This window comes from Apis laboriosa, unplaced genomic scaffold (genome assembly GCF_014066325.1).
Source record: "Apis laboriosa isolate Shangri-la unplaced genomic scaffold, ASM1406632v1 scaffold68_cov148, whole genome shotgun sequence".
Lineage (NCBI taxonomy): Eukaryota > Metazoa > Arthropoda > Insecta > Hymenoptera > Apidae > Apis > Apis laboriosa.
The window spans coordinates 5,408,154-5,414,892 of NW_025224135.1; the positions used below are offsets into that span (position 1 = coordinate 5,408,154).

General features: G+C 36.6%; 1 long non-coding RNA gene across 1 annotated transcript; it reads left to right on the forward strand.

Annotated features, from left to right (window-relative positions):
* The first annotated feature begins 1,077 nt into the window (after nt 1-1,077).
* Nucleotides 1,078-6,099, forward strand: LOC122718712. Its single transcript, XR_006347447.1, has 3 exons — nt 1,078-3,198; nt 3,571-3,809; nt 3,942-6,099. It is a non-coding gene; the product is annotated as an uncharacterized LOC122718712 (long non-coding RNA).
* Nucleotides 6,100-6,739: the final 640 nt, after the last annotated feature.

Below are 6,739 nucleotides of genomic sequence, written 5' to 3' on the forward strand. Positions count from 1 at the left end.
TTAAAAATAGACAAAGATAGAACCATCCTATTTCCAATTCAATTGCTCGTAAATTAAATAAATAAATTTTTCTGCATCTTTTGCATTCGTTTCCAATCTCTCCAAATTTGACAAATTTTATTGACATTATATATTCATTTTAATTATTATTTAAAATAAAACGGTAGCATTTCTTTTATGATATATCTATGTAGACATCATAAACCAGGCCACGGTTATATTTCGCGAGTGTGGTTTCACAGGATGGGGAGGGGAAGAAGACACAGGGACAAGTCGGTGCCGGGTTCCAACAACTTGAACAAGTTCGCAATGCCCGCTACCTTTTGCATGGAATAAACTTCCATCCGCCGTAACTTTAAAATTGATGATCTTGGTCGGCTTACACGTAAGCGTATACGGTTGCACACGAACTCACCTGTCGAGGTTTATCGTGGCCCAGGGAGATGCTGTTGCCCCGCCAAAGAATTTATTTCGATTGGCCGTTTAGCCGCGCGGTAATTATGTCTCGTGGGGTGGGGAGGAGAGAAACGTTCGCGTGTCACGCACCCACCCCTATTGAAATATTACTTAGAAACGTGCAACCGGGATGTATCTTGGTGAAATAGAACTCTACGTTCACGTTATTTACAGTCAGCTGTAAAATTTGTCAGAATTTGAATTCTTTCTTGTTTATATTATTTAATTTAAATTAAACAACGAGAAGATTCATTTTTGACAAGTAATAATTATCGAATCGATAGAATTGAGATTATTGATAGAATCGTATATTTGCAAGTTTGCACACTATATTTAATATAATACAAACATTTTAAAAATTTAAGCAATAATATAATACGAATTCACGATATTTCACTTATTTATCCACGTGACATTCAATCTTCGAGAATAAATAATCTCGACGTACACACACAATATGACACACGTAATCCACACAAACTGTCAACACAATCTATATATCTAGACATCATCCGGGAACACTTGTGAGATAAGAGCTCGACAAAGTATCGTATTCGCAAGTCAGTTGCCATCAACAAGAGATAAGCTTGTGTACATGGCGGGTTGTCGGGACGTCAAATCGGCGAGTAATCTCCATTATCGTGGTCTCTCTCGTATATGAGAATCTTCAGCTGGACGTCCGCGAGGATAATGTTTACAAGACTGCTGTGTGTACAGGTTAAGAGAAATGAACGATCGTCGAACTATTATCGATCGAAAATTCTCTAGTGTGCGACTGTAAATTCGCGTATGTACGCGATACGATAGAAAAATTCCACATCTTGTGGAAATCGTCCGGTATTCGAGTGTAACGTGGCGAAAGTCGATACGAGAACACTTCGTTTACGGACCACTGGGTTGTCCAATCGAACAGTGAACTTCTAACCTAAGTTTCCCATTTACTGAAATATTCTGACGGTGGACTGCGCTTGGTCGTTTCGAATTTCTCTTTTCGATCGTGTACGAGGGCAAATAATCTTGCGATTTATTTAGAAAAAAAATTCTTCGGATATGTGTTTATCTCTGAATTGATTAAAATTATAGATATTAAAAAAAGGAGAATCAGTCATTGATGGCGAAATAAATTTAGTGTAAGAAAAGTGTAGTTGAATAACTAAGAATATGATATTATTATTCGGATAAATAGAGTAAATTATTATAGTTATACGTGAAATAAGAGAGGCCATTTTCTTTTAATTTTTTTTCTTATTATACTATTGAAGAATAGGGGGAAAAAAAGGGAAACGCAATCAAAAGAGCACACGAAACACGTAATTAAATCTGTAAAACATCGTTGTAAAACGCGTTGGGAGTAAAGATGGTAAATTAAAGAGTTGTCGTATAATAAAACAAAGCATCCGGCTTAATTTCGCTTTTGTCCTCAATTTTCTCTGCTTCATGTGCATCACCCTAGACTGTTGAAAATATCGGGTATAAAAAGCATTCGTAGCTAGCACGTTGCAATTACGCCGCGATTCCATTCAGGGTACGAGAGATCGTAGTCAAAGATAGTGGTGTTCGATTGAAATTACACGGGTGGCGTTTAAAGCTTACGACCATTTTTACACTGTAAGTGTCGGAATTTATAGCGACGACCTATTACACGAGCTTATCCACTAGCAATTATGGGAGCAATTAACGAACGAATTTTGCCCATTTATTTAAATTAACTTACCATCGGTTGATAATATAATTCGTAAAAAAACTTTATTGTTATTCCACAACCAGGGGGTGAATTTACGAAGGAAACAAAAAAGACGCGTAAACGCGTTGTTGTTATTTCATTTCTCTCCGATTGAAATGATTGAAAACGGGGAAATAATTACGAAGGGATACAAAATATCAATTCGAAAATGGAGGGGAAGAAAATTAACGAGAACACGGGAGCATCGTTCTTAACTTAATATTCCTAATGGAGTTCGAAAATTAACGAAATATCATGGGCGATCGATCAAAGCGGCGTGCATACGTATTTATTTCCTTTTTTTTTTTTTTTTTTTTTTTTTTTTTTATTAATACGAGATTATTTTGTATCTTTCGCGTTTAAATTTCACCGGGAAATCGGCATCGCGCCGATTTACAGCTGTAATTTCAAACAGAATTTTGATTGGAAATGAAAGTGTTTACGCTTTGGTTATATATTCTTGGCACGGGAACGAGATAAAATAATTTTATTAGCTTTTAGTAGTTTATATTGCTTTAATAAATAGCCCGATAAATTGTCGCGTAAAATATCAGCTTGGATACACATCCGTTAATTGTGCAATATTATTCCTTTCATTTATTGGTATTATTCAAACTTTTGCATTTACGATAAAAATAATTTCACGTTACGTTCGTTCAGAAATTCATTTCCTTTCCGTGCATAACTTCTCACGCGAAATGAACACACGCGCGCGTATTTTTGTTTCCCGGAATTATTCACAAATAATCCTTTCGAGGAACTAATCCTCCACCCTGGTGACTCATCAGAATCGCAAAGAAATCTCTTGTCGCGATTCAAATTAATTTCCAAGATTAAAGCTGCCGGTATCCCGTGGCTCTCGCGTGGCGCGCGCCTCGTAAACAAGATGGTGCACGCGGCAACTCGACTCGAGCGCGCGCGCGCGCGCTCACGTGCAAGAAAATCATCCAACGGCGTTGTAACACTGCGTCGCAAGTTGACCTCGTCCCAAGTTTGCCTCGAGACCGAGATAATTGTCGGTGAGTAACGTCAGCCCCGCCTAAGTAAGATTTAACTCGGCGCAACACGGTATGATTCGGTTATAACTCGATATTAACTGTAACGAAGCACGTCTTGCCTCACTCCAACGGGGCTTAAGCGCCATCGTGTTAACGAAGAACCTATGTGCGTCTATATCGAGCTATGCTCGACCCGCTAACTGACCCACACGCGTACACTTCTGTATATACGTATATAGAATGGTCCATAGTACCTATACTTTAAAAGGATGAATCCGATTTAATTGAAATAAGTAAAACTTTCAAGAGTTATGGATGATTGAAGAAATAACTGTCTTAGAATTGAAGCGTTATTATTATTGACGTTAAAATTCATTTTGTATCTTTTCTTAGATATTAATTAAGGGGTAATGGAATAGAACAAAAGTGACAAGAAAATCATGGACCAAAGTGGAATAAACCAATTATCAGTAGATAAAATAAGTAAACCAGATATGGAACAAGACAATCATTATCAGTCGAATATAATGAATAGAATAAGAAATCCACAGAGAAAAGTATGATAATCCAATCATGGATAAAGAATAGGACAATTGTCATCAAGATAATAACAAAGAGGATAAAAAGAGGAAGTAAATGGAACTAATCAAATACAATAAAATAATCGTGGCTATCTAGACTAAAGAAATAGAAATGAATCAATAAATAAATAACGCATTATACATAAAAATAAGCCATACATTTACATAACACTTTTTACTCAGTTTTTTCAGACTCATCTTTTCAAGCGTGCATTTATGAATCGTCCTATACACCATCCACCGCACACAAAGGCGCATACGTAGAGGCACAGCTTGATTCAAACACTTACACACGAACACGTGACAGAGGAAGGACGATATAGACAACAAACGGGGAAGGGCGTAGAGAGAGAGTAACAGTTACGGCATACGGTAACGCGCCAGTATTGACAAACATCTTCATTAGCTGCCGCTGCTGCTTGTGCGCTATCTGCCTACAAACGACCTATATATACGCCCTCCTCGCCGCTACTCCACCTGCGTCGTTGGCCGCATACCACCAATACCTTCAGACACGCCACCGATTCCGAGCCAAGATTGCCGTTTGATTCGAATTAAAACGACACGTTCAGGTGATGGCCACGTATGCGACTCATACTCGAAGTCAGTTTGGTTACGGTTGGTTTCTCTCTCTGTTGTCTCCGTGGGAAAAGTTCGACCCATGTTTGGATATGAGTTACGGTCGAAATTTCTGCGTTTCGTGTACGATGGTGTACGGTGATTACTTGGCCATGGAGTTTCCTAAATACTTGTCATTCACACTTAATGCTTAGGGGGGGCGCTCGCATCGGACGTGTTTAGTGGAAAGTTTAGTTCTAGTGAATCTGGGGATATGCATTGTTGGTACGAATTGAATTATTAAGTTATCGCCTTTCCTCAGTTTAGAGAAAAACTAGGCGATATTTAATGAAGTGTTGAAGTATAATTTAAATTATTAATTTACTGTGAGATGTATGATTATATAATTATAGTTACGAAAAAGGAGAATAGGAAGTTTTATTAATATTTTAAAATTAACAAGATTGTAGAATTAAAATTTTTCAGAAGAAGAAATGTTCAAAAGAAAACGTGATTATGAAAACAATACGTATTATTTTATTCAAAGAATAATTTGTTTTAACGATGGATTGACAAGAACAATAAAGAGCCACAAATATTCCATAGCTTGAAATATGTAGGAAATATGTCCCAAATAATTATCAACAAAAAGAAGATATTTAAATCCATTCGTGTTATTAAATTTTCCATTATCGAAACAACTTCCATTCAAAAATTTTCCATGCACGTCGATAATTTCGTTCGAACATCTCGAATAATGATGCATCTGACAAACCTGTCCCCTGTAAAATTTATCCAGGTATTCGACGATAAAGTGGAAATAGTGTAGTAGAATCCATAGATTTTCCCCCAGGCAAAAAAAAAAAGATACAAGAATCAGCTCGATTGTAATTCGGCGTAGTTTACGAACACAGATTAAATGGACGAATCGTTCACATCCAAAAGAGAGAGAAAGAGAGAGAGAGAAAGAGGATTAGTGCACGCGGCCAAGTAATGAGCGAAAAGCCGTAGTATTTAACGAGCTCTTAATTCGTGGACTTTGTGACTCTGAATTTCTCTTCGAACGAAGCGAAACAATCGCGCCGAATCGGATAAGCTAATGAAGTTTCGATATTCTTGTAAAGCGAGAATACCGTTTCTTCAAAAAATCTTTTCGAGAGAAGACTTTTCAAAGAGATTCCTTCAACGGAGAAGAAAGCTGAACTCTATCGCCATTAAAAAACGTGGCTTCTTTTCGCAACCGAGTCGATGTTTCTCCGTTTTCTTCATTTTTTCTTCTCCTTCGTTTTCACGCTTTTTTCTCTTCGCGTTCATTCAAATTATAAATACTCTCTCGACGAAAATCCGCTCGTTGGAATATCGAAAATTCGTTAATTAAACTGCATGCCTAAAAGGCGAATAGTTTGTTGACTGTTAAATATAATACGAAGCGCGGGAAAATTGAAAGGCGATTTTAACGTCATACGTGCGCTTTGAAAATATAATTTTTTTTTTTCAGAATATATATTAAAAATTGTTCAGTCTGATTTTTTTCTTTTTTTTCCTTTTTTAAGGAAAATTTACATATGCGAATTTTTAGAGGAAAACTGACGACGTCGGATAAATGCGATACAACTCGAAGCGATTACAAGAACCGGTAAATCAATTTGTTGCGCGAGCATCGTGTCGAAACATGGTAAATGGTTTTCTGTATATTTTGTACAGGCTACTTATTCGCGAATCTTTGCGATGATTTATGAATGAAAGTTTACTTTGTAAGCTAAACGATGTGTGAGCGATTATATCCGAGCTATAATAAGGAAATAAAACGAGCTATTCCGTGCTACGAGATGAAATATTTACGTTTATTATATATTTTATGCTTAACCTAATTTAGAAAGATTTGTTTATAGTAGCAATATTTCTTGCTTCATGACTGCACATAGAATATTATTCTAATTTTAATTTTTATAACAATGATATCGAAATTTTTAGATTAGAGATAAAAAAGAGAATAAGAGTAAGCATAACCTACAAAAAATAATATTCTTGAAACAATTCATTTAAACCAACTTTCACTTCGCAACGAATAACATAATCTTATCTATTATTCATTAAGAAATAAAAAAACGTAACCTCATTCATAAAGAGAAGATAATTTTCTGAAGTGAAAGAAATTATAAAAACGAAATCATTTAAAATCGAGTTGACAACGATCATCCACTGCGTCGAACGTACAAAGAACGGTAGCGACAGTGGCGACAGATGCAATAACGGCGACATTAACAGAAAGCAAGCGACGCACGAGCGACAAGGCAACGGTAGTTGCGATGCAAAGAGGTAATGGTCATAATCCTGTTACCAATTCCATTTGTCGAAACAAACGAACTCCGACCAGTACGTGCCGGCATCGAGCATATCTACCCCATTGTCACTAATACAGT